Here is a 26,946-nt window from a genome sequence, read left to right as displayed (position 1 = left end):
CTAATTTACTATTATTTAAGCTTCAATAAACATCAGGATACTCAGAATAACTTCGTTTAGGTAAGGACCCTACTGAGGTACATGAAATAGGAAAATCACGGTTAAACACAAAGGTACATATAACACTTATATTCCACTGATTGAAGATGCATGGTTCACACTGTAATACACTTCTAAATAAAGTACTTTGTCTGTCACTGATGTCGAAGGTGGTGTGAGGCGGTGCTGCGTAGTGACATTGCGCAGGTACGGCTCTTGATGTACATAGCTCTGTCTTCCTCTTGGTGGCGACGATAAAATTGCAAATTTCTGAGCTATTAATTTATTGCCGTACTGCGCCAATCATGTAGAACACGTCCGAGGCCAAAGACCCACTCTTGCAGGTAAATTCGGGGCCTCTAGTGCTTGATCATCACTTGCAGGGCATCTACCGACTGTATGAGCCACTTGCGCGCCAAAATCTCACTCGTGCGCCCCACCACCTTTTCCATTCCACCACAGAACGGAGTTCTACCTATGATCCCTACACCTTTTCAATTTACACTTCTGCTTACAAAAACCCTAAGTATGAACCATCTACAATTGCATGACAGCATATACATACAAAATTGACATAATTAATTACTGTTGTATTTGAAATATTACATAATTATTTACAAAATATGTTTTAATACATTTATTCCACCTACGTCAAAGAGGTTATTTTAAACAGGTAAACTACACTTAATAAAAGCTTACTCTCGTTATAGTATTTGCTTAATTTTTCAAAATTATTACGGAACAAAAAATTTTAATATATACAGATTAATGGCAATATTATATTAGAATAGCATTACAAGGTATAATGAAAAATGACACGTACCATTAAATAATGCGACATGGTTAGTTGTAGAACATTAGTTGTAGAACACACCACTAGAGTACAAGTGGGTCATGTGATGGACTATGACAGTGGAGAGCTAATTTTGGAGTATGAAGGTGCTACGTCATGTTTTCTTTCAGACGTTCGCATTAGCTCACTGCCGAACTGCCTCAGTGTCGGATCGGGCGTCTTTCTTATCATGATTCTCCTCTTCTTCAGTGGTCCCTACGGTCACGTGACTCAAGTCCGTGTGATTTCGTCTTATGGGATTATCTCAAATATCGTGCGTTCCTGCCTCCACTGCCATTCAATTATGAAGCACTGCAAGGACGGATAATTAATGCGATCGCTGATATCGACCATCAATGTTTGGGACATGAATGGCAAGTGTGCGGCTATCGTATTGAAATTTTCCGCGTCACAAACGGAACATGTATTTATGAACTGCAAAGCACGTTAAAACCTAGGAGAGATGCTAAATTCACTGATACACATCTACTTTGTGTATGTCTTGTAATTATCGCGTTTTCTGAAACCGGTGCTATAATCCCGTATAAGCTAGTGCAAAGGTCGTCACTACCCGTCCCGCTGAAAGGTCGTTAATTCTGAAAGTGGTTCACAGAGAGAAAATCAGCTAGGCGGCTTATCTCCAAAATATCCCACAAAGGGTCAGTTATCTTCTTATCAAGGGACCGAGTAGTGCACAGGAGGTGTACGTCATTGTCGGCTTCATTACATCAGTCTCCGGGCAATTCCAGATGTGTGAATGGGAGCATCATCATCTAGATTAACGTGGCATTATCCAGGGAACACAGCTTGTCGCACTGGATGAAGCTGGTCGCCCAGACTGCAGACGTTACCCCACTCACACAGCACAAGTGGACAAACTCAACGGTGTGACACCGCTCCCCTCAGCGCCAACGGGCTCCTTCACAGTGGGACGGAGTCGGTAAACACGGTAGGCTTCTACTGGCGCTCTACAGATGTAAACATGTCCTCCGCATCGCGAGTGATGGGGTCGTCCATTCGTGTGGCCTGTTGACACACTCCCGTAGCCAACGTGTTCATTTTGCGTATTTGCGACACCAATTCCATGTCTCAATAAATTGCTTTGTGTTTTCTACGATTTCGGGACATACGCTGTGCCGTGGATTTCTGCCGGATACGGTTCACTCCGGACAGTTTTTCGATTATACATTTTCCTGTAATGTTTGTCCATTTCAGATGTTATCTGGCATGCTGTTGTTAGTCTGTGGCCGTAATCCACAGCCAAGTCCTTCCGTATCTCCAGGAATCTTCGACAGCTTCTGTTACTACTGTTATGCTTGTCAGATTGTTCCCCCACCCTCACCACCCCCTCCCAGTCTGATGTATACTGACGTGACAAAAGTCATGGGATACCTCCTATAATCGTGTCGGACCTACTTTTGCCCGGCTTAGTACACCAGCTCGACATGGTTTGAACTCAACAAGTCGTTCGAAATCCACTGCAGAAATACTGAACCATGCTGCCTCCATAGCCGTCCATAACTGCGAAAGTGTTGCTGGCATAGGATTTTGTGCACGAACTGACCTCCCGATTATGTCAGATGGGATTCATGACGGGCCACCTGATCTGCCGAATCATTCGCTCGAATTGTCCAGAATAAATCAGTGGCGAACAATTGCGGTTTGGTGACATGGCGCACTGTCATCCATAAAAATTCCATCCTGATGTTGGGACGAGGTCCACGAATGATCTCCATGTAGCTGAACACAACCATTTGCAGTCCATGATCGATGTAGTTGGACCAGAGGACCCAGTCGATATCATCTAAACGCAGCCCAAAACATTATGGAGCCACTACCAGCATGCACAGTGGCTTGTTGACCACTTGGTCCATGGATCTGTATGGTCTGCGCCACACTGGGACCTAACCAACAGCTATTAACAACTGAAATGGAGACTCATCTGACCAGGCCACGGATTTCCAGTCGTCTAGGGTAGAACCGATATGGTGACGAGACCAGGAGAGGCGTTTCAGAAGATGTTACTTGTCGATTAGCACTGACAACTCTAAGCAAACACCATTGCTCTCGGTCGTTAAGTGAACACTCCGTGGTGAAATATAATGCCTGAAATTTGCTTTTCTCGGCAGACTCTTCACCCTGTGGATCTCGTAACATTGAATTCCCTAACGCTTCCCGAAACGGATTGCTCCATGCTTCTAGCTCCAACTACCATTCCGCACTCAAAGTCTGTTAATTCTCGTCGTGCGGCCATAATCAGGCCGAAAACGTTTTCACATGAATCACCTGAGCACAAATGAAAGCTCCGCCAATACACTGCTCTTTCGTATCTTGTGTATGCTGTACCACCGTCATCTGTATACGCGCATGTACACTACTGGCCATTAAAATTGCTACACTATGAAGAAATGCAGATGATAAACGGGTATTCATTGGACATATATATTATACTAGAACTGACATGTGATTACATTTTCACACAATTTGGGTGCTTAGATCCTGAGAAATCAGTACCCAGAACAACCACCTCTGACCGTAATAACGGCCTTGATATGCCTGGGCATTGAGTCAAAACAGAGCTTGGATGGCGTGTACAGGTACAGCTGCCCATGCAGCTTCAACATGATACCACAGTTCATCCAGAGTAGTGACTGACGTATTGTGACAAGCCAGTTGCTCGGCCACCGTTGACCAGACGTTTCAATTGGTGAGAGATCTGGAGAATGTGCTGGCCAGGGCGGCAGTCGAACATTTTCTGTATCCAGAAATGTCCGTACAGGACCTGCAACATGCGGTCATGCATTATCCTGCTGAAATGTAGGGTTTCGCAGGGATCGAATGGAGGGTACATTCACGGGTCGTAACACATCTGTTCGAAGTGCCGCCAGTGTGAACAAGAGGTGACCGAGACGTGTAACCAATGGCATCCCGTACCATCACGCCGGGTGTTACGCCAGTATGGCAATGACGAATACACGCTTCCAATGTGCGTTCACTGCAATGTCACCAAACACCGATGCGACCATCATGATGCTGTAAACAGAACCTGGATTCATCCGAAAAAATGACGTTTTGGCATTCGTGCACCCAGGTTCATCGTTGAGTACACCATCGCAGGCGCTCCTGTCTGTGATGCAGCGTCAAGCGTAACCACAGCCATGGTCTCCGAGCTGAAAGTCCATGTTGCTGCAAACGTCGTCGAACTGTTCGTGCAGATGGTTGTTGTCTTGCAAACGTCCCCATCTGTTGACTCAGGGATCGAGACGTGGAAGCACGATCCGCTACAGCCATGCGGATAAGATGCCTGTCATCTCGACTGCTAGAGATACGAGGCGGTTGGGATCCACCACAGAGTTCAGTATTACACTCCCGAACCCACCGATTCCATATTCTGCTAACAGTCATTGGATCTTGTCCAACGCGAGCAGCAATGTCGCGATACGATAAACCGCAATCGCGATAGGCTACAATCCGACCTTTATCAAAGTCTGAAACGGTACGCCTTTCTCCTCTTTACACGAGGTATCACAACAACGTTCCACTAGGCAACGCCGATCAACTGCTGTTTGTGTATGAGAAATCGGCTGGAAACTTTCCTTATGTCAGCATTTTGTAGGTGTCGCCACCGGCGCCAACCTTGTGTGAATGCTCCGAAAAGCTAATCATTTGCATATCAAAGCATCTTCTTTCTGTCGGCTAAATTTCGCGTCTGTAGCACGTCATCTTCGTGGTGTAGCAATTTTAATGGCCAGTAGTGTAGATGTCGTATCACTTTCGTCACTCAAACTGTTATTGCGGTAAACAACTTGACCATATTTCCTGACGAGTAGTGTGGCCACTTTTCCCGATCGGATGTCAATTCGCTGTTAGCGAATTACAGATGAAATAATTGCAAAATGGTTCAAATGGCTCTGAGCGCTAAGGGACTTAACATCCGAGGTCATCAGTCCCCTAGAACTTAGAGCTACTTAAACCTAACTAACCTAAGGGCATCACACACACCCATGCCCGAGGCAGGATTCGAACCTGTGACCGTAGCGGTCACGCGGTTCCAGACTGAAGCGCCTAGAACCGCTCGGCCACACCGAATGAAATAACAAGGAACTACATTTGTAGGACAAAAGGCGTTGTTTAAACAATCGCATAAAAAAATGTAATCTTTCTTACAAGTGACATGTGACATGAATAATATATCTGACTTATCTGACACCAAACTACTGAAAATCAGATAAGCTTTTACTAAAAACAATTGAACATGCTTCCACTGTCAGTCACTGACAACAAAGATGTTATCTATCACAACTAGTTTGACCACTTCTCGGGTCACAGCAGAACTGATCAGCGCAAAAAATATGCGATGTCCACTTTTCCCGCCCTAGCTGTTTCACCTCAGCTTCCTCTACCGCATTCTGCCACTAGGAGCGTATAGAGATACCATTCCCTACAGGCTATCTACCGAATCACAGAATTAGTAAGCCACTCTTCGTCCCTAAAGATGGTTCCGTTCGGCTTGTCTGAATCTGATAGCGACAGTTGTTTTATGTGTTCGTCGTTTCTTTACTGGCTGATTCTCGTGAACAGCGGGGGGCCGTAAAGTTTTGCTGCTCGCACGGAAAAAGCGGCACAGAAATTCTTCAAATGTTGAAAACTGCGTAAAAGGATGATGAAACGGGAAAAGCTCAAGTCCTTGAACGGTTTTCCCGTTTAAAAAGAGGTGAAATCCCAACTGATGACGAATTATACTCTAGTCAACGTACCACGACCGCAACCGATGAAAATATTTAAAAAATTCGGTAAATCCTCGAGAAAGAACGAGTTATTTAGAATTTTAAAAAAAATTTACGGGAAGATTTGGGGATGAAAATTGTAGCTGCCATATGCGTGTGTCGACTGCTTAACATAAACAGTGTTGCGTCGTAATTTAATGTGCTTCAAACTTTTCTCCGAGGTCGTCAGCTGACGAATCACGGTGCTCCGTGTACGATCCTGAAATGAAGCAGTAATGAAGTCTGTGGAAGACTTAAAGTTCGCCTCGCCCAAAAAAGACTCATCAAGTGCAATCAAAAGTGAAAACAATGTTGATTACTTTTTTCTGTGTGGGGGTGGTGGACATTCCTCGCAGCCTCTACGTCTTGAGGACGACTTTAAGTAAGGAGATCTTTATTGGAAAATACCTTATGATTATCGTAGTATGTTTCACAAAGGCGCCTTATGGACTTGCCCGGACATGAATTTCGTTAAGCGGTACTATGCAGTCCCCAGAAAAAATCGAAAAAAATCCTTTTGAACAGTCCCGGGTGCTACTGGATACAAAACATTTCAAGGTGCATAAGGCAATCGTCGCTAGCTGAGCTCATACCATAAAAGTTCGGTAATCGTGAGGAGGGGGAAGATGAGTGTTTCACGTCCCGTCGACAACGAGGTCATTAGAGACGGAGCACGAGCTCGAATTAGAAAAGGATGGGAAAGGAAATTGGCTGTGCCCTTTCAAAGGAAACACCCCGGCATTTGCCTGAAGCGGTTTAGGAAAATTACGTAATCCTCCCGAAAGCGAGAACAGTGTGCTGACCACAGCGCCAGCTCTCTCGGTTCGGTAATCGTATGGTCGCTGGTTCGAATCTTGCTAGTATCATCCTTTTTTGTTGAAATTCTACATATATTTACAAGTGAAGATTTAATTAACAAATACTAAATGATAATGTTAATAAAAATTTAAATTACTAATCGCTTGAAAAGGGAGTATTCACAATAAATTCAAATTTGGCACAAGAGAGCGAAACATCAAATAGTAAATAAAGAGTTTTATATCTTTAGAATTTAAACTGTACTATTGATGTATGTATTTTTTCTGTTTAACAATAATGCATGTCACATGTCTGTGTTTATTTTTGGACGACCAATAATTAAAAATAGCAAGATGGTATTTACATTGAAAATGACTGAATATTTGTTAATAAACATTTACATTTCTTAATAAATATGGAATTCAAATAAAAGTACAGTAATAATTAAGTGGAGATTCGAACCGGGATGACTATTACTAAACTTCTAGGCTAGGCTGTCAGCAACCAGCAGTTTAGGTAATAACCTGAAAATGTTTATTAATTAACAGCGGTCGAAAAACTTTTAGAGTGTTTTTTAATTTTATTAATTTCGTTATGTTTCATGAATTGCAGCGTACTGCTTTGCGAAGTCGATGACCTGGCGCTGCATATTCTACCGGTTTCTCGGGTTTTGCTAGACGCCATAGGTTATTGTGAAAATTGGTGAAGAAACACAAAATAGGAGAACTCTTAAGTGATTAGCGAAGCATTTGTGGAAGAAAGTCACTTCGTTTGGATGCGGCAAATGTTCCGAAAGACGGAAACCGAATTTCGGAAATCGTTTTCCGCTGTCGCGTTTACATGTGAAGGCCTGAAGCGGATTTGCTAGCCCAGTTAAATATGGCGCCTGGAAAACCATAGTTTCTGATTTAGTCAGCACAGTCGCTATTTATCTTCAATTACACGAGGTGCAAACAGCTTCAGCCTAATATTTCTCCCTATCCTTCACTGTACAAAAAGCCACTCCGTTCATATTAGCCGAAAATTTGTAAAAACAAGACGAAACCTAAGAGCCCAAGCACGTTTAAAAACCGGTTGCGCTTACATGGGAACGAAAATCGATTGCAGAACAGGAAAACAAGTAACCAGAAGCGGATTTCCAGAATCGATTTTGAAGTCTTTACATGACCACCCAGAAGCGGTATTGGGAAATTGGTTACGTAATCCAGTTTTTGGGGGGCAGGGGGGGGGGCTGTAAACGGGTTGAGTGTTAGACTGCCGGCCACGCAGTACAAAAACTTGCCCGGAATTGAATAAATGGACGACAAGCTATTTTGTAACAGTTCACGATCCTTTCGTGTCCTTTATTGTCTGCTGGAGGCAGTCCTTGGAAAAGCAACGTCAGACGTACATACGAGTTTATTGGTTTATTGGACAGCATGCAAGGCCCAGGATTTGTGTGTGTGTGTGTGTGTGTGTGTGTGTGTGTGTGTGTGTGTGTGTGGTAGGGGATGGGCGTCACTTTGGCGCTATCAGCGATCGATGACGGCAGATGAGCGGCGCAGACACTTCAGCGGTGACAACAGTAGCCATACCCACCTACGCTCGCTGGAAGCCTCAGGGCTCACAACAACTCGGCCACAATCTATGGCACGCCACGTTCTCAACAATAACACTTTTTATCACGTTTTTGACGGAAATGTTTATTTTTTTACTTTTTTTTTTTACTTTTTAACGCTTTGCTTTCATACATCTGCATCCCCTATAAATCGGCGGTTTATGCACATACAGGGTGTCCGAAAAGTCTTTCCCTGATTACATAAATTGATAACTCGGGCTAGAAGTAAGATTCAAATATGAAACATGTGTCGAATTTTTTACAACTATCAAAGTTTTTTTTCTGTTTTAGGTTCGCAGTACGTAAGTAGTGGATAAGGTGCAGTGCCCAAGAAGCCACGTTAACCAATCAGGAGAAGGCACAGTGTGTCCTGTGGTACCATGAGACACGATCACCAACCACAGTGCAGAGAAACTTCCAGACAACATTTGGAAGGAATCCACCAAATGTCAAGAGCATTAAAGCCTGGTATGAGAGGTTCAAGAACACAGGATCGGTTGCTGACCTTCCGAGGTCTGGTCGACTAAGAGCCTCAGCAGACAGGGTGGAAGCTGTAAGGCAGTCACGTGAATTACAGATGCCAAAAAGCTCTCTCCATGACATTTTACACAAACGTTTATTGTTTCGTGAATACAAAGTGCAAATCGTTCAGGCCTTGTTGCCCAATGACAGTACACGTCGATATGACTTTGCGGTCGAAATGCTATCACGTATTGAGGACGATGATGGTTATCTCAGACGAATTGCCTTTTCCGACGAAGCGACCTTTTTTGTCAGTGGAGTAGTGAATCGCCGTAATGTGCGCATTTGGGGTTCACAACCCCCTGGCGAGGTCATGGATCGCACCAGAGGCAGTCCAAAGCTGAATGTTTGGTGAGCCCTATTGCACGATCGAATTATCGGGCCATTCTTCTTCGCTGATGCTACCGTCACATCTGCAGTGTATCTGGACATGTTGCAACTGTATGCTGTTCCTCAGCTGCTTCAGTATTACCCCGATGTCTTGTTTCTGCAAGACGGTGCACCGCCTCGTTGGGGTTAGGACGTCCGTGCCTATCTCGATATGACCTTTCCTGAGCGATTGATTGGTCGTGATGAGCCAACGGTTTGGCCTCCACGCTCTCCTGACATAACTCCATTAGACTTCTTTTTATGGGGTTATGTCAAGGACGAGGTCTACCGAACACGTGTACCAGATCTTGAGACCCTGCGGCAACGGATAACTACAGTCGTTGAAGCGATCCCTCTAGTGATGTTGGCTAATGTGTGGACGGAAATTGAATATCGCCTACATATGCTACGTGCTACCAAAGGTGCTCATGTGGAGGTTTACTGATGTGTGAAAAAAAACTTTGATAGTTTGTAAACAATTAGACACCAGTTTCATATTTGTATCTTACTTCTAGCCTGAGTTATCAATTTATGTAATCAGGAAAAGACTTTTCGGACACCCTGTATAATATCCAACCAGTCACAGTCTGAATCTGATACGATTTACTATAGGGGAGCGTGCTGCAGCTGGGGCATGATGTACCTGGGGACACAGGGAGTTTCCTCGTTGGTGTTTCGGTATAGTGACCGGTTTCAGATCCGCACGAAGAAACGCGCACTACAAGAGTGCCATAAGCACTTTCCGGTAATTTCTACTGTTTTTGTTCTTGCGAGACATGAGGCTCTGTTTAGCGCAGTGTTTGTAAGCATTACGGACTCTGCATATCAATGTTTTGTATAATGTATCACAGCTATTTGGAAGATACTGTAGTTACAGAGTTTTACGGTGAGTAAAGCTCTATATATTCTTATAACCAGTTATATTGAAGGGTATGTTTATAATATTGCAGGTATTTTCTTACTTTTCGGTATCGTATGACGCGCATGTAATATTTGTATCGTTTAGTTATCAGAGACGTTGCACTGCCAGGAGACTAGTTATGTTATCTTCACTCTGCGAGCATGCGCAGGTGTTAAGTCTTGATCGTGACGAGATGTGTAGCCGTGTGTGGTGGTAGTGAGCTTGTACAGGAAGGACGCAGAACATGGAGCTCCTGGGAAGTATTTTATTGATCCGATGGAAGACATTACTATTACAAAAGGAATATCATAATTGTGTACAGAGTGAGATGCATTTACTGAGGCAGATACTATTTTGAGAAAAATTGGGATTGCAGCAGTATTTAGTTAGGCATTATTTCTTCAAAACACACAGGTAAATCTAGAATTTCTTGTTATTTTTAAAAAAAGTTTGGCGTAGTCAGTTCATGGATTTGAAAAGACGAAAAGAATTTAAGCATTAGTAAAAATTTTCGTGTTGAGCTACATTTTCGTATTTCTCCAGTGTTGCTCTTGCTTAGTTGTGATTTGTAATGAAATCTGTTTCTACTGCTTACTAAGACCCTAATCGTGAAATTTTGTAAAGATGATGTTCTTTACAGGCAATGCTCAATATGTCCACCATCATTCCTCAACAATAGCTGTAGTCGAGAAATAATGTTGTGAACAGCATGTCCGGAGTTATGATGAAGCATTGGCGTCGGATGTTGTCTTCCAGCATCCCTAGAGATGTCGGTCGATCACGATACACTGGCTACTTCAGGTAACCCCAAAGTCAATAATCACACGGACTGAGGTCTGGGGACCTGGGAGGCCAAGCATGACGAAAGTCGCGGCTGAGCACACGATCACCACCAAACGACGCGCGCAAGAGCTCTTTCACGCGTCTAGCAATACTTCGTTTTTATCTTTTTTTGTTATAATAAAACCCCATGTCATTCCAAGCATGTATGTCAATTTTTACCCCTCTATCTACATTATTCCGTGGTTTATTAAGTTTTCAAATTTATACTGACTTTGTGATCAGCCTGTATATTACCTACCGCAATGTAATTGTTTAGTTAACGATGTACTGCATGGCACGACACTTTTCCACCTCAAATACTTTATGGTGAAACTGCGCTTGTAAATTTCAAGTCTTGCAAAAACTACCGGTGGCAAGATACTGTAGCATAATAGATAAACGCCGACTCGGTGGAATTACGTCTGTCATTGTAGTATTTTGTTTTTTGATCATGCATATATAGGCACCAGCAGCAATTAATACGGGAGAGAGAGGGTGCAAGATTTTATCGTTCAAATGGCTCTGAGCACTATGCGACTTAACTTCTGAGGTCATCAGTCGCCTAGAACTTAGAACTAATTAAACCAAACTAACCTAAATACATCACGCACATCCATGCCCGAGGCAGGATTCCAACCTGCGACCGTAGTAGTCGCTCGATTCCAGACTGTAGCGCCTAGAACCGCACGGCCACTCCGGCCGGCGCAAGACTTTGACAGTGCATTTTCGACGTAAATGTGTTGCTCAGTTTTGAGACGTATGTGTTAAAAGAACTAGATTTTGTAGGCAACGCAAAAACATTTTATCCCTAAGAACTGATGGTTATCCACTCAATATCTGGTATATGTGCTTTAGATCTATACTTAAAACAACAAACAACTATATAGCAAATGGTAAAGGCACAGTATTGTCTCAATGCGGTCAGCCACATAGTGCTATATTTGCCTAGACGAGAAATTTAATGGAACCATGGAAAATCACTTGAGGTAGTATAGAAGAATTTTGTAATGAATAAGAACACCTAAGTCCAGGCTCCAGGGGTGATTATGGTGGGGGAGGGGGGGGGGACGCCTTGTATGTTGATAACCATTTCCAGTAATCTATCAGATGTAGGACCATCAACACATAAAAGGTTCCAGAGGCTGAAAATACCGCTACAATTGTAAGGTTCTTTTATTTAACACACGACCGGTTTCGGGCTCTTATACGCCCCTCTTCAGGTGTGCTGTGACGGCGAGCGCCGCGGTGGACGTGTACACAGCACCAAGTTACGACACCTGAAGATGGGCGTATAAGAGCGCGAAACCGGTCGTGTGTTAAATAAAAGAACCTTACAACTGTAGCGGTGTTTTGAACTTCTGGCACAATGCTCAGTTGCGGATGTTCCTCCGACAGGATTGTTTAACGTAAAAAGTTATCATAATCATTTTTTCCGTTTAACCTCAATTTGCTCAACAAGTTTTCGTGAGTGACCTTCGAGGTGTCTTGACCCAGTTTTTCATCCACCTTCCTTCTGTTGCAACAAAGCTGAGCAGTTATATTGAAATCATGAAAAACTTTTAAAATACTGAATTTAATCCGAACCACTGTTCAATAGAACAATATTACTCGGCAGTCTAGGGAGAACATTAATTATGTTAAACAATATTACTGTGCAGTATTATTGGTCGGATAGAGGCCGGTTTTGTCATGCCTGTGTCGTCATCGTACTGGTGTATAGAGGTGCGCGTTATTGTTACAACGCAGTGTTATGTAAAGTTATAAATTCGTGAAACATGGAAACGTGTTTAGCTAGGATATTGATTTGGGTGTCGTTGTGAAGAACTTGAGACAGTAAAAATGTTCACCAGAATATACACCGACCGAAGAAAAATCAAAATACGAAGAAGCAGTTGTGTGACATAAACGAAAGTTGGTAGGCTATTTCTACGTCTAAAAGATGTTGTCTATTTAAATTTCGCGCTAGTGTCATAACAGTGACGCTATTAGCGTCAATATGAGGATGCAAATAATGTTTGCTTAAATACACGCTGCAACGTGTTGGTTACCTTTGAAACTGAACGTAGTGAGTTGATACTAGCCAAGAATGAGATTGTCAACACCTCACTGAGTTGGAACGAGGTCGTATAATAAGGCTAAGAGAATCTGAACGTTTCTTCTGCTACAATGCAGAAAACCTTGGCAGGGATGGAGTCTCCATCTACATTTATACTCCGCAAGCCACCCAACGGTGTGTGGCGGAGGGCACTTTACGTGCCACTGTCATTACCTCCCTTTCCTGTTCCAGTCGCGTATGGTTCGCGGGAAGAACGACTGCAGGAAAGCCTCCGTGCGCGTTCGAATCTCTCTAATTTTACATTCGTGATCTCCTCGGGAGGTATAAGTAGGGGGAATCAATATATTCGATACCTCATCCAGAAACGCACTCTCTCGAAACCTGGACAGCAAGCTACACGGCGATACAGAGCGCCTCTCTTGCAGAGTCTGCCACTTGAGTTTGCTAAACATCCCCGTAACGCTATCACGCTTACCAAATAACCCTGTGACGAAACGCGCCGCTCTTCTCTGGATCTTCTCTATCTCCTCCGTCAACCCGATCTGGTACGGATCCCACACTGATGAGCAATACTCAAGCATAGGTGGAACAAGTGTCTTGTAAGCCACCTCCTTTGTTGATGTACTACATTTTCTAAGGACTCTCCCAATGAATCTCAACCCGGTACCCGCCTTACTAAGAATTAATTTTATATGATCATTCAACTTCAAATCGTTCCGCACACATACTCCCAGATATTTTACAGAAGTAACTGCTACCAGTGTTTGTTCCGCTATCATATAATCATACAATAAAGGATCCTTCTTTCTATGTATTCGCAATACATTACATTTGTCTATGTTAAGGGTCAGTTGCCACTCCCTGCACCAATTGCCTATCCGCTGCAGATCTCCCTGCATTTCGCTACAATTTTCTAATGCTGCAGCTTCTCTGTATACTACAGCATGATTACTGGCAGCGGTGGTTACGACGATGTACGGTTGCAAGAAGATAGTCTGCGAACGGCCACGTGGCACAACCGTGAGGAAGGGCCATCATGTTAGGCGGATGGCTCTCGCGCATCGTACTGCATTTGCAGCAGCAATCTGAGCAGCAGTTGCCACCACAGTGACAACTAACTGTTGCAAATCGGGTTCTTCAAGGACAGTTCCGAGCTAGCAGCACTGTAGTGTGCGTTCCACTGACCCCAATTTGCCGCCATTTGTGATTTAAGTGGTGGTGAACGAGAGCTCATTGGAGGGCAGAGTGTAGGTCTGGTATGCTTTCTGATGAAAGCTGGTTCTGTCTCGGTGCCAGGCATCGGGGTGTGTCGGTTAGAAGCAGGCAGCTGAGGGCCTGCAACCAATCTTTATGTATGCTACAGACATTAGACCTACACATAAGGGTCATGGTCCGGGGTACGAATTTGCATGACATTAGGAGCACTCTCGTGGTTATCGGACACATCCTAAATGCAAATTTGTACGTCAGTCTGCTGTGCTGCCATTCATGAACGGCATTTCAGGGGTTGTTTTCCAACAGGACAACGCTTGCCCACATACCGCTGTTGTAACCCAACAAGGACTACAGAGTGTTGACATGTTGCCTTGGCCTGATCGATCACCAGATCTGTATCTAATCGAGCTCGTCAGACGAAGACTTCAGCGCCATCCACAACCAGCATTAACCGTTCCTGTACTGACCGACCAAGTGCTACGGGCACAGTTCTCCATCCCACAAATTCACATCCGGCACCCGTAAAAGACAATCCGTGCACTTTTGAACGCTCGAATTCAATACTCTGGCGGTTCAAAATGGTGCAAATGGCTCTGAGCACTATGGGACTTAACTTCTGAGGTCATCAGTCCCCTAGAACTTAGAACTACTTAAACCTAACTAACCTAAGGACATCACACACATCCATGCCCGAGGCAGGATTCGAACCTGCGACCATAGCGCCTAGAACCGCTCGGTCAACCCGGCTGGCATTCTGGGGGTTGCACTAATTATTAATGTACCAGCATTTCACATGTGCAATAGCTAATCTCGCTCTTCCATTCACCTGTGATCTTGCAATGTTAATCACCTACAGATGTTACCTAGATAAATGTGTTCCCAAAATTTCATTACTCTGCATTAATTTTTTTCCTTGTGCTACTAATTTTTTTCCGTCGGTATAATATTAGTATCAAATTAAAAATTAGAAAATAATGAACGATGTCGTCTCATATGGCTAGTAAATATGCTCTGAATTGTAAAAAACGCAAATCGGACGAATTTCCTCGTCAAACGGAAAACAAACTGCGTAAAAACTCCAGTGCCGAACGAATGCGAGTGCTACGGCAGTGACGAAAAGGAAATGAAGGGACGCCACAGAGCGACAACGTAGCTGGAACATTGGGCGTACAGCGGCCAGTGACAGTCCACACTTGTGATTTACCTATTCTGTAACCATGATACTCTGTGTAACTGTCGTGCTACAGAGATTGATGATTAACTCACATATTAATATGAAAAAAATGGTTCAAATGGCTCTGAGCACTGTGGGATTTAACCATCTGAAGCCATCAGTCCCCCAGGACTTGGAACTACTTAAACCTAACTAACCTAAGGACAGCACACACATCCATGCCCGAGGCAGGATTCGAACCTGCGACCGTAGCGGTCGCGCGGTTCTAGACCGAAGCGCCTAGAACCGCTCGGCCACACCGGCCGGCTGCTAACATGAAACACATATTGTAATTTTATTTCGTCGTACTCGCGAAAAATGTACGACGCGCACCCGAAACGCGTACACAGAATTTTTGTTTGATATTGCTATTGGGCAGAATCTTTGAGTGGATAGCTGATATGAAAGATGTCAACATTCACCTCTCTCGCACTCCCTAGTAACACCCAATCAACAGCGTGGCACATCAGTTGGAAAGACTTCCAAGGATTTTTAAAATAATGGTAAATGGAATTCAGTGAGTTTGAAATGAGTTGGATTTCGCAGGAGGCTTTTCCATAACTTAGTTCATACGAATTAGCATTGTTTTCGTAATTTCAAGGCCTCCCCTAAGAACCTACGTCACATACGATCGCTAACAGTTGTGTAAAAGATCATTTTGAAAACTGAAGACTTCGGAGCTCTATATTGGAAGAGGCACTAAACGTTTTGGTTTCGCTCGTGATTAAATGCGATATTTTAGGACAAACAAATTACGAATATATTACAAGAAGCTTCTTTATATGATGTATACCCGTAAAAGCCGGTATGTAAAACTTCCATTTTAAGGCTGATCATTGGATGTCAGTTTAATGTAGGTAAAATCTGTTTGGCTACTACATTCCTTTTGTTATCTTGCATTTACATAAGAAATATGTTTGTTTACAGTTACAGTGCTATTATTATTATTTTTTCGAGAACTGAAGATGCTAGAAAAGCAAATGGACATGCCAATAAGGTCATACTTTCTCAACAAAGTACGAAAATGTAAACAAAATTTAAAAAAAGCGGTCATCTGTTTTGCGAAATGATTTTTCTGAAAGGGGTGTGAAAGGGAAGGGAGTGAGACAGGGTTGTAGTTTATCTCCAATGTTATTCAATATATATATTGAACAAGCAGTAAAGCAAACCAAAGAAAAATTTATAGTAAGAATTAAAGTTAAGGCAGAAAAATAAAAACTTTTAGTTTTACCGATGACACTGTAATTCTCTCAGAAACAGTAATTGACTTGGAAGAGCAACTGAACGGAATGGACACTGCTTTGAAAGGAGGATATAAGATGAACATCAACAAAAGCAAAACGAGGATAATAGAATGTACTCGAATTAAACCAGGTGATGCTAAGGGAACCAGATTAGGAAACGAGATACATAGAGTAGTAGATGATTTTTGCTGTTTGGGTAGCAAAATAACTGCTGACGCTCGAGGTCGAGAGGATATAAAATGTAGATTGGTATTTCTGAAGAAGAGAAATCTGTTAACATCGAATATAGATTTGTTAGGAAGGTATTTGCCTGGAGTGTAGCCACGTATGGAAGTGATACATGGACGGTAAACAGTTTAGATAGGAAGAGAATATAAGCTTTCGAAATGTAGTACTATAGAAGAATGTTGAAGATTAGGTAGGCCGATCACATTACTAATGATGAGATACAGAATAGAATTGGAGAGACAAGGAATTTGTGGCACAACCTGACCAAAATAAAGGATCTGTCGATATGATATATCCTGAGACATCAAGGGATCACCAATTTTTAGTATTGGAGAGAAGCGTGGGCGGTAAAAATCGTAGAGGGAGAGCAAAAGATGAAGACACTAAGTAGATTCAGAAGGATGTAGGTCGCAGTAGTTATTCGGAGATAAAGCTCTCACAAGATAGAGTAGCATGGAGAGCCGCATCAGATCTGTGTTCAGACTGTAGAACACAACAGTAACTACAAGTGAAATGTATATGAGAAACATTTGGCGCGGGTTTGACTGCCGCTCGAAATCATGTACAGCGAATGAGGTGCGTCAAATGTCTCTCTAACTTTTTTTTAGACAAGCATTTTACACAACACTTGACCGATAACTTTTATGTAGACAGTGGATTTTATGGGAGCTTTGATTGTGCTGCAGACAGCACCACACGAGAACATAACGTCTTCACCCTTCAGCTGTCAGACAGCCGTGTGACGCGACAGGACTTCATCGCAGCACCGCAGGTTCCGCGAAGAATGTAGCGAACAAAGGACAGGCCGTTGCGCCTTTTCTTACGTACACCGCTCACCGTTCACTTCCTCTCTTCTTCAGCGAACTGCTTGAAGAGAATAAGGGGAGGACGCGGGATAATCCCATTTAGCGCCCGGCGCTCACAGACGCTCGGCATTCTTCGCCTCCCCCCCCCCCCCCCCCAACTCCGCACATCATGCCAAGACCTAGCGACGCAGAGACTAGAAGGGCAGCCAATCAATAAGCAGTGTGGCTACATGCGGAATGTTAGCGACAAAGCCAAGAACCGCGTCCAACGACTGTCACCACCGAAACGCTATTTTATTTTATCGTTCTATTTTACTTTCACGGTCGCCCTCCGACCACTGTCGAAGCTAGCAAATTGTAACTTTTTTTTTTTACGTAACAATTGGGCAATATCAAATCATGGTATTGGAAATCGTCAACTGGCAAGGGGCTAATTAATTTTGAATGCGTATCTAATACAGAAGCTTGACAGATATAGTTATTGAACTTTATGCCAGGGCATAATTCGAACCCAGGACGGTCCAATTGTAATTTTTCATTGAGCTTCCTCAGGAAAAAAGTACAATTCGTTCAGCAATTTTAAAACGTTTTAAAGTGAACAAATACACTGCCATCAAATATTAAATAAAAATTGCATAACGTCACGAATTACATTTCAATAAGTATTACAAAAAAAAATCAATAAATTATTCCATTTTTTTTTTCAAGCCCTCATCTGGTTTTTACTACATTTTGTTTCCTGCTAATGTACAGAAATACTATTTACGGGGAAATATACAAATGTAATATTTCACTATCTTGGTTGAATTTCGTAAACCACGCAAAAGTGTGCAAGGACAATAGCTTTCAGATCAAGGATCAAAATACACGGGAAAGACTTTGCTTTTAGTGGCTAATCTAAATCAAATAGAAGGAAAATTAGAAATGGTGGTACGTCCATCATATGAAACGCTCAGAACCTTTAATATTAGGCGGCGACAATGAATATGTTAAGAAAGCAAAGAGAAAATGAAAAACTATGAAGGCAAATACATCTGCAGTTATGAGAATGATTTAGCTTTGTAAAACAGTTATGCAGAGAGTATAGAGAACAAGTGAAATCGAACAGCACAGCTGCGCAAATTTGCCAACACAATTAATTTGAATGTAAAATACTAGAATTTTCGGAGTCGCTTAAAACATCGATTACAATAACCAGCTTAGTCAACAGAAAAAAATACGCACGTAATTGTGAGCGCTAGTGATGTATCGAATATGGAATGACATCGAAAGTCGTATTATTAAAGCGAATAGCCAATTGCGTTAGCCACGCCAACTATCTTAATCGCTTTGTACCGGTTCTTCTGTTTCCAATGGGACCAACGAAATAAACAGATTACGTAAAGACCCACTTGGCTACAGCTCTTTCGCAATCGCCGCTACTAATAATGCACTCTAGGCCGACGCACGTCTTAAACGCCTGTACCCTGAAAAAGTAGCGGAACAGTGGATTCTCCTTACTGTGAGTGAGCCACCAGTTTGATCAAGATTTTCAGAAGATTCTTTTCCAATGTTGAAAAAAATAAGGAGGTCTTCGTGTGTATTTGCAGTCTGTGTGAAACACGCAAGGGCAACCCGCATAAATTTCATCATGGTCAAATTTTTTGCCAATTTTTTACAGTCATATTTTAACTGCGCTCTAACAACACTGTGTGTATTTAGATGTGTGTCTCAAAAGTCTAGCTTCATGTCGAGAAAACAGGAAGAGAAAATATGCCTTCATTCCATTTATAGCTCTCCTTCTTCCGCATGGAATAGGTTTCGTTGTAGAAAAGAACATTCGAATGACGGTCTTTAATTAAGAATTTTATTTCTTACCTGTTTGGTCATCTGTGTTTTGGTGACAACTCCATCGCGAACAGGAATCATCAAAGGCGAAGTAGGCGTCCACGTGCTGCTTTTGTTCCGTCCGGGAGGGAAATTCCGAGCGAGCTTTTGCGCGAGCGATTGTAGGTGCAGGAGCGGGGGAGAGACTCGTTACGACGGAAAAAAAAGAGACGACCCCTCACCCCCGCACGAGCTGTCGCACTTGAGCTGTCGCAGCCTACCGACTGACTGCCAGCGCGAGTCCAAAGCGGCGCGGCGTCAAATGGGGCCGGCGCCGCCACCGCCATCTCTGTGCCGCCCCGCCAACTAGCACAATTACGTCGCGAGCTCTCGATTGTTCAAGAATTAACCGATAGCAAAAGAAAAAAGAAAAAGCCAGCTCTAGATTGTTCGATATAGCCGACAGCAAACAAACCGCTCATCTTATTTTTACTCACCCTTACTTTTTACTATCTTGGGTACAAAAGAATTTATTCATATTACTAGTGTGTTGTGATCTGTCAGACGTAAGGTCACATTTAGAGCCTCGCTGATAAAATTCTCAATATTTATGAAGATGTTGGCTAATGAGAAAGATCGCAAGTCTGCTGTTCGTGTGGATTGCATCGATACTGGTTTCAGGTGAAACTGCTTAAGATATTCATAGCTTTTTTTGTCAGTTTAAAGTAACAGATTAATAAAAAAAGAGAAAATCTCGTTCTGGAAACAAATTAATATAAAATCCCCACATAATTAATATCTTACTTCGTCACTTTAAGAAGTGTTTAACGCTATCTCCTTTTTTAAAAAAGAAATAAGTTTTTATTACCCAGAGATGATCTATATGCAATAAAACTATTGTTTCTTACACAGCTCCTATGGTTTTGTCTCTATGGTACCTGCTTCAAAGACTCTAATTGAAAATTACTTATATTTATAAGTCTTAATTCACTAACCTTGCACGACTTTGAAGTTCCCATAAATATGCAGACAATTTAAATGAATTTTTTGAGAATTTCATGTCATATTGACATCTCTGAAAATAAACAATACACAGTTCAGCTAACCAAACAATAAAATCAAGCGAAGTCTTAACTGAAAGATGCTAAATGAAACACGCGACACTGGTGTTTATTTTTATTTTGTTTATTTATCTCTTGTACCCGTGATCCATATTGTGACACTATCACAGGATATGGAACGTGTCAAGCTTTTGGCCAGAATTTATGGTAATACATAAAACAAAACAAAAACAGTAAACAGTAACTTAGGTCCCACTACAAAAATACATTTTAGAGATAGATAAAGATTACAAAATAATAAGTGTTACAGAGAAATAAATATTGCAAAATATATGTTTACAATAAAATTATTCGGTATTACAAATACAAATTTGGGCATACATTTGCAATTTACAATACAAGAAATGTTTAACAGTGTAGTTCAGGAACTCTTCTATTGTATAAAATGATCCTTGCCAAAGGAACTGCCTTAAGGTTTTTTTAAACAAGAGATCATCTACCAAACACTTATTTCTTGAAGGCAGGGCATTAAAAATCTTACAGCCACTGAAATGGACTCCTTTCTGCACCATACTTAGATTTGGCTGTTCATAGTGGATATCATGTTTCCTTCTAGTATTGTGACTGTGAAATGCACTATTCAGCTTAAAGATGGATTTTTCTTTCCTTATTAAGCATCAAAGAGAATATATATTGCGGAGTAGATGTAAGTATTTCAAGCTTCTTAAAAAGATTCCTGCATGTGGCTCTAGGATGATCCTTATGACTATTTTTTGTACACACAGTACTTTTTTAGCCAGTGGCTGATGTCCCCAAAATACAATTCCAAATGCTAAAACTGCATGAAAGTAACCATAATACGCTGACTTCATGGTTTCCATATTTAAATAAGAAGAAACAATGCACAATGCGTATGTTGCTGAAATTAGTCTCTTGCATAGATCCAGGATGTGGTTTGACCAATTCAGTTTGGTATCATTATGCAAGCCTAGGTATTTTGAGAAATCTACCCTGGTTATTGTCTGCTCACCTATTTTTTACTACTATTTCCTCATCTTTGGATGTTTTGTGGAACTGAATGTAGTTTGTTTTACAGTAATTTAAAGAGAGACCATTAATGTTAAACCAATTCACCGTTTTATTTAAAACCTTATTTGCTGTTTCCTCATGTTTATCTACTGAATTGCCCGCATCTCGTGGTCGTGCGGTAGCGTTCTCGCTTCCCACGCCCGGGTTCCCGGGTTCGATTCCCGGCGGGGTCAGGGATTTTCTCTGCCTCGTGATGGCTGGGTGTTGTGTGCTGTCCTTAGGTTAGTTAGGTTTAAGTAGTTCTAAGTTCTAGGGGACTTATGACCACAGCAGTTGAGTCCCATAGTGCTCAGAGCCATTTGAATCATTTGAACCAATCTACTGAATTATCAATAAGTAGTGTAGTGTCATCAGCGAAAATGGTGAATCTACAATATTCTGTACATAGAGGGAGATCATTTATAAATATAATAAAAAGTAGAGGGCCCAGAACTGAGCCCTGAGGCACTCCACATATGATGGTACCCCAGTCTGAAGATAATGGGACACCATCTTGACTATCTACTACAACTTTTTGTTTCCTGTTTGACAGAAATGAGTCGAGCCATTTCCCTGCTGCACCACTTATACCGAGATGTGCAGCTTTTGTAAAAGAATGTAAAAGAATATTCTACAACACTTATTGTTTTACAAACTGGTTTACGGTCTGTTGCACCATCATCAGTTACAAAGATAAATACAGTATGTGTGACCGTGAATTTTGTAGCACCAAAGTTTTTAAACTAGTGCATAACGCACAACGAGTTTAAATTTCATAGAGTGGCTATCACACGAGTTACAGCTCTCCTTGTGGTTACCAACGTTAACTCGGCCGCCATGTTGAAAGTGGTCAGAACACTGAAAGGAGCCAGTGTATCGTTTGTCTGCGTGGAAAGCAAACTGCATTATCTAGTGAATCGTTTAATTTTTCTTTCCAATTTGTTTATCGAAATATAAAATACACATGTCTAAATCGTGTTAAGCGTTCAGTTGCGCAAATCGAAGTGACAGGAACTAACATAGAGATGCGCAGTAAATATCAAATGGGACAAATTGTTTCGAACTACAATACGCTACATCTGATCAAAGCACATTGAAGAGAAAAGTATATACTACTTAAATGATCAGAGACTCCTTTTGTCCAAGACAATCTCAATTGGCTTTATTTTTCCACAACATTTAAAAAACAAAGGATAAAATCGCACAACCAGGGCCCAGAATACGAGCTTCCGACATTTCGATTGATAATACTCTAAATGAGACATCATAGGCACATAACGAGTCTGTAATTTAAGAAATACGAGTATATTGCTTCTTCATATTTTCATACAAACAAAAATACCGCTTATATTAGCTAATCAAAACGTATTTCGAAGTGTTCTTCATAATCTTCAGTGAAATCTGATCATTTTACATTGATTTATATATAGTTTGAGAGCAACAAGAAGTTATCGTGGGTGTGCGAAAACGTTTCCAGTCGTCAGGCGGTTATATCTACATCGAAAAGCTTAGCTGTATTTCGCCTAAAGCTTTCCTTGTTGTTGCCAGAAAAAAATCGCTGTTTAATGTTCCCTAAGAAAAAAAAAAACGACCAAAGCTAGCATGAGCTATTAACAGAATGAGATTTTCACTCTGCAGTGGAGTGTGCGCTGATATGAAACTTCCTGGCAGATTAAAACTGTGTGCCCGACCGAGACTCGAACTCGGGACCTTTGCCTTTCGCGGGCAAGTGCTCTACCCCCAGGCTGTGGCTAAGCCATGTCTCCGCAATATCCTTTCTTTCAGGAGTGCTGGTTCTGCAAGGTTCGCAGGAGAGCTTCTGTAAAGTTTGGAAGGTAGGAAACGAGACACTGGCAGAAGTAAAGCTGTGAGACCGGGCGTGAGTCGTGATTCGGTAGCTCAGATGGTAGAGCACTTGCCCGCGAAAGGCAAAGGTCCCAAGTTCGAATCTCGGTCGGGCACACAGTTTAATCTGCCAGGAAGTTTCATATCAGCGCACACTCCGCTGCAGAGTGAAAATCTCATTCTGGAAACCTCCCCCAGGCTGTGGCTAAGCCATGTCTCCGCAATATCCTTGCTTTCAGGAGTGCTAGTTCTGCAAGGTTCGCAGGAGAGTTTCTGTAAAGTTTGGAAGGTAGGAGACGAGATACCGGCAGAAGTAAAGCTGTGAGACCGGGCGTGAGTCGTGCTTCGGTAGCTCAGCTGGTAGAGCACTTGCCCGCGAAAGGCAAAGGTCCCGTGTTCGAGTCTCGGTCGGGCACACAGTTTTAATCTGCCGGGAAGTTTCATGAGCTATTAAGCTAGTCAAAATCAGTTTCGGGGGAAATCGAACAGTAGACGATTCCCTTCACTACACATAAAAGACTGACGGGTATCCAGATTCCTTCAAACGTGACGGAAGTGTAGCCACGCTATGATACTTAAACTCTTTGGTTTGAGACTAATAAGGAGAGGAGTCATTTCAGTGAAACTGAGATACTCTGTAATGAACTAGTTTAAAATCTTTGATCCTATAAAATTTCACGGGGATAGATCATTGTACCTGATGAAGGATACAGTTGAAACCCGGCTTGTAAAATAATAAATATTGTAGAATATTTACACCACTGTTGTGTATGTTTCATTCATAGTGTATAAAATATTCTACTAAAAATCGACGGGACAGTCAGTCAATGCTGATTGATAGTTTTTCTTATCAGTAAATGCCGAAATTAATAGAAACGGTAATACAGCCAAGAATGACTGACTGGTGTAATGGGATTCTACCAGTGTGATGAGGAGAGTACATCATGGACCGTCTAAAATCAAAACCAGCATCATCCGCTAGGTTCAAATTTACAATGGAAACAGATGTTGCATAGCAGCGATTGAGTACATATTATTAAATCACCGCAAGTTCGTCTCTGCTGGGGAGAGCCTAAGGAACTTCTAGTATACTGTTTGCGTAGTTTTCGTGAAACTTGTAAACAAAGAAAAAGAAAAAATAAGTATTGGTAACGCAGAGGATGTCCTCTCGACAATACGTTTCTAGTAATTATAGGATAATACAAAAAATAAGAGATAGTCCACATGGGCCTACAATCACTGCGAAATTCTGAATTATAATCTGTCGCTCCAATTGTATGGTACTGAAACATACCTTCAGGCGAAAGAAAGGAGGCGGGGGGAAAAGGAGCGCAGGAGAATCAAAAGGGAAAACAGCCAAATCTGTATTACACACATCAAAAAATGTTTTGCAACACATCAATTCCTAGAGTTCCGGAACCGTACAGAAAATTGGAATAGGGGTCATCATAAACATCATTTCCGCCCTTTTTATTGTTCATGAAAACCACACGTTGCATGTTGTACCACCATACAGCGAGACCTTCAGAGGTGGTGGTCCAGACTGCTGTACCTCTAATACTCAGTAGCACGTCCTCTTGCATTGATGCATGACTGTAATCGTCGTGGCATACTATCGACAAGTTTATCAAGGCACCGTTGGTCCCACTCCTCAACGGCTATTCGGCGTAGATCCCTCAGAGTGGTCGGTGGGTCACGTTTTCCATAAACAGCCCTTTTCAGTCTATCCCAGGCATGTTAGAAAGGGGTTAATGTCTGGAGAACATGCTGGCCACTCTAGTCGAGCGATGTAGTTATCCTGAAGGAAATCATTCGCAAGATGTGCACGATGGGGGCGCGAATTGTCGTCCATGAAGACAAATGCCTCGCCAATATGCTGCCGACACGGTTGCACTATCGGTATGAGGATGGCATTCACGTATCTTACAGCCGTTACGGCGCCTTCCAGCGGCGTTCGTCGGCCCCACATAATGCCACCCCAAAACAGCAGGGAACCTCCACCTTGCTGCACTCGCTGGACAGTGTGTCTAAGGCGTTCAGCCTGACCGGTTTGCCTCCAAACACGTGTCTGACGATTGTCTGGCTGAAGGCATAAGCGACACTCATCGGTAAAGAGAACGTGATGCCAATCCTGAGCGGTCCATTCGGCATGTTGTTGGGCCCATCTGTAACGCGCTGCATGGTGTCGTGGTTGCAAAGATGGACCTCGCCATGGACGTCGGGCGTGAAGTTTCGCATCAGGCAGCCTATTGCGCACAGTTTGGGTCGTAAGACGACGTCCAGTGGCTGCACGGAAAGCATTATTCAACGTGGTGGCGTCAATATCAGGGTTCTTCCGAGCCATAATCCGTAGCTAGCGGTCATCCACTGCTAGCGCTTGGGCGGCCTGAGCGAGGCATGTCATCGGCAGTTCCCGTGCCTCTGCATCTCCTCCATGTCCGAACAACATCGCTTTGGTTCAGTCAGAGAAGCCTGGACACTTACTTTGTTGACCGAGCGAGGGGGCGCAGTGGTTAGCAAACTGGACTCGCATTCGTGAGGACGACGGTTCAATCCCGTCTCCGGCCATCCTGATTTAGGTTTTCCGTGATTTCCCTAAATCGTTTCAGGCGAATGCTGAGATGATTCCTTTGAAAGGGCACGGCCGATTTCCCTAAACCGAGCTTGAGCTCCGTCTCTAATGACCTCGTTGTCGACGGGACGTTAAACACTAACCACCACCACCACTTCCTTTGTTGAGAGCCCTTCCTGGCACAAAGTAACAGTTCGGACGCGATCGAAAGGCGATATTGGCAGTCTAGGCATGGCTCAACTACAGACAACACGAGCAGTGTAGCTCCTTCATGGTGGAATGACGGGAACTGTCGAACCCCGTCCCTCTAATAGGCCCTGTTCCTGCATGCTTGTTTACATATTTGGTCGGGTTTAATGACATCTCTGAACAGTCAAAGGGACTGTGTCTGTGATATAATATCCACAGTCAACGTCTATCTTCAGGAGTGTTGGGAACCGGGATGATGCAAAACTTTTTTTGATGTGTGTACTAAACGGCGAACTCAATGTGTGGTGCACAATTGCTGTTGCTGGTTTCCTGTCTACCTGTTTGCAGAGGCAATATCAATTTATTTTCCGATATTTCATATAACTATCGACTGAATTTAAAAGTTTAAAATGCTGACTTAATCTACTCATTAAGAGTTATAATCATATTTAGGGTTTATCACAGTAAGTCAAGTACTACAGTTATAAACTGAGGCAGCGTGACGCAGCATGCCTAACAACTAACTGACAGGCGACAATCGCTGTGGGGGCAAGAACCAGCTACCTATCACAGGGGTTAGTTTGAGGCTGAAAAAAAAAAGCCTAGCCTGAGATGCATGAAGTCACAGAGTATATTTTCCTGTATTTGCGAATGAGAACGCTTACTAACTTGCAAGAAACGGAACACATAATTTCAAAGCCTTACGAAACTTTTTCTCTCCGCTCCCTCCACAAAATGATAAAGGGAAAAAAGGTTTATCGCTTGTATATTTTCGTACACATCAAGAATGGTGCTTCAATTTAGTAGTTCTATACTATTAACTCCATTCGCAATACATTTTACAGACGGTAACCACATATATCACTCACCGTACCTGCAAAATTACATCGTTGTACGACACACAGCCGTGAAATAATTGGATTTTTGAAACTCGTAGTTCTAAAGGTTTGGCTATGTGCCGTTTTGGTTTAAAGGTGTCATTAAATTATAATAAATT

This window comes from Schistocerca piceifrons, chromosome 10 (genome assembly GCF_021461385.2).
Source record: "Schistocerca piceifrons isolate TAMUIC-IGC-003096 chromosome 10, iqSchPice1.1, whole genome shotgun sequence".
Lineage (NCBI taxonomy): Eukaryota > Metazoa > Arthropoda > Insecta > Orthoptera > Acrididae > Schistocerca > Schistocerca piceifrons.
Note: the sequence above shows the minus strand (reverse complement) of the source record.